Source organism: Amia ocellicauda, unplaced genomic scaffold, assembly GCF_036373705.1.
Source record: "Amia ocellicauda isolate fAmiCal2 unplaced genomic scaffold, fAmiCal2.hap1 HAP1_SCAFFOLD_71, whole genome shotgun sequence".
Lineage (NCBI taxonomy): Eukaryota > Metazoa > Chordata > Actinopteri > Amiiformes > Amiidae > Amia > Amia ocellicauda.
In genome coordinates, this window is record NW_027102999.1 from 42,501 (window position 1) to 45,247 (window position 2,747).

Below are 2,747 nucleotides of genomic sequence, written 5' to 3' on the forward strand. Positions count from 1 at the left end.
GTGTAGCCCTGCAGGCTGAGCGCCGGGAGCCGTCGGTCAGTGAGTGCTGAAGGAAAGCTCCAGCGCGGAGCCCGCACCCACCGGGGAGGTGTAGCCCTGCAGGCTGAGCGCTGGGAGCCGGGAGCCTTTCCTGCAGTCAGTCGGTCGGTCAGTGAGTGAGTGTGTGTGCTGAAGGGAAGCTCCAGCCCGGCGTCCGTCCCCACCGGGGAGGAGTAGGCCTGCTGACTGAGCGCTGGGAGCCGGGAGCCTTTCCTGCAGTCAGTCGGTCGGTCAGTGAGTGAGTGTGTGTGCTGAAGGGAAGCTCCAGCCCGGCGTCCGTCCCCACCGGGGAGGAGTAGGCCTGCTGACTGAGCGCTGGGAGCCGGGAGCCTTTCCTGCAGTCAGTCGGTCGGTCAGTGAGTGAGTGTGTGTGCTGAAGGAAAGCTCCAGCCCGGCGTCCGTCCCCACCGGGGAGGAGTAGGCCTGCTGACTGAGCGCTGGGAGCCGGGAGCCTTTCCTGCAGTCAGTCGGTCGGTCAGTGAGTGAGTGTGTGTGCTGAAGGGAGGCTCCAGCCCGGCGTCCGTCCCCACCGGGGAGGAGTAGGCCTGCTGACTGAGCGCTGGGAGCCGGGAGCCTTTCCTGCAGTCAGTCGGTCGGTCAGTGAGTGAGTGTGTGTGCTGAAGGGAGGCTCCAGCCCGGCGTCCGTCCCCACCGGGGAGGAGTAGGCCTGCTGACTGAGCGCTGGGAGCCGGGAGCCTTTCCTGCAGTCAGTCGGTCGGTCAGTGAGTGAGTGTGTGTGCTGAAGGGAGGCTCCAGCCCGGCGTCCGTCCCCACCGGGGAGGAGTAGGCCTGCTGACTGAGCGCTGGGAGCCGGGAGCCTTTCCTGCAGTCAGTCGGTCGGTCAGTGAGTGAGTGAGTGAGTGTGTGTGCTGAAGGGAAGCTCCAGCCCGGCGTCCGTCCCCACCGGGGAGTTGTGCCCGGGCCCGGGCCTCCTGCCGACGGACCGTGTGGCGCATTGTCCCGACTGCGGACTTTCTCCAGCAAAAAGGCGGAGGTGCAGTACCGCCATTTCGCCACACGAGGGACGGAATGGCACCCAACTGCCCCCTGGTGTCGAAAAAGCGCAAGGGCACCCGGGCCGGTCCGCCCCAGGCAGCGGCCGAGATGCAGCACCGGGGGCCCGGCCTGCCTGCCCTGGAGGTCAGCCTGCCAGCCCTGGAGGTCTGCTATCCAGCCCTGGAGGTCTGCCTGCCAGCCCTGGAGGTCTGCTATCCAGCCCTGGAGGTCTGCCTGCCTGCCATCCAGCCCTGGAGGTCTGCTATCCTGCCCTGGAGGTCTGCTATCCAGCCCTGGAGGTCTGCCTGCCTGCCTGCCAGCCCTGGAGGTCTGCTATCCAGCCCTGGAGGTCTGCCTGCCTGCCCTGGAGGTCTGCTATCCAGCCCTGGAGGTCTGCTATCCAGCCCTGGTAGCAGCACTGCCTGCCCTGGAGGTCTGCCTTCCAGCCCTGGTAGCAGCACTGCCTGCCCTGGTAGCAGCACTGCCTGCCCTGGAGGTCTGCTATCCAGCCCTGGAGGTCTGCCTGCCTGCCTGTTAGCCCTGGAGGTCTGCTATCCAGCCCTGGAGGTCTGCCTGCCTGCCTGTTAGCCCTGGAGGTCTGCTATCCAGCCCTGGAGGTCTGCCTGCCTGCCCTGGAGGTCTGCCTGCCTGCCATCCAGCCCTGGAGGTCTGCTATCCTGCCCTGGAGGTCTGCTATCCAGCCCTGGTAGCAGCACTGCCTGCCCTGGAGGTCTGCTATCCAGCCCTGGAGGTCTGCCTGCCTGCCCTGGAGGTCTGCCTGCCTGCCCTGGAGGTCTGCCTGTTAGCCCTGGAGGTCTGCTATCCAGCCCTGGAGGTCTGCCTGCCTGCCATCCAGCCCTGGAGGTCTGCTATCCAGCCCTGGTAGCAGCACTGCCTGCCCTGGAGGTCTGCCTGCCTGCCCTGGCAGCAGCACTGCCTGCCCTGGTAGCAGCACTGCCTGCCCTGGAGGTCTGCTATCCAGCCCTGGAGGTCTGCTATCCAGCCCTGGAGGTCTGCCTGTTAGCCCTGGAGGTCTGCTATCCAGCCCTGGAGGTCTGCCTGCCTGCCCTGGAGGTCTGCCTGCCTGCCCTGGAGGTCTGCCTGTTAGCCCTGGAGGTCTGCCTGCCTGCCTGTTAGCCCTGGAGGTCTGCTATCCAGCCCTGGAGGTCTGCCTGCCTGCCTGTTAGCCCTGGAGGTCTGCCTGCCTGCCCTGGCAGCAGCACTGCCTGCCCTGGAGGTCAGCCTGCCAGCCCTGGAGGTCTGCCTGTTAGCCCTGGAGGTCAGCTATCCAGCCCTGGAGGTCTGCCTGCCTGCCCTGGAGGTCTGCCTGCCTGCCCTGGAGGTCTGCCTGTTAGCCCTGGAGGTCTGCCTTCCAGCCCTGGTAGCAGCACTGCCTGCCCTGGTAGCAGCACTGCCTGCCCTGGAGGTCTGCCTGCCTGCCCTGGCAGCAGCACTGCCTGGCCTGGAGGTCAGCCTGTTAGCCCTGGAGGTCTGCTATCCAGCCCTGGAGGTCTGCCTGCCTGCCTGTTAGCCCTGGAGGTCTGCTATCCAGCCCTGGTAGCAGCACTGCCTGCCCTGGAGGTCTGCCTGCCTGCCCTGGCAGCAGCACTGCCTGCCCTGGTAGCAGCACTGCCTGCCCTGGAGGTCTGCTATCCAGCCCTGGAGGTCTGCTATCCAGCCCTGGAGGTCTGCCTGTTAGCCCTGGAGGTCTG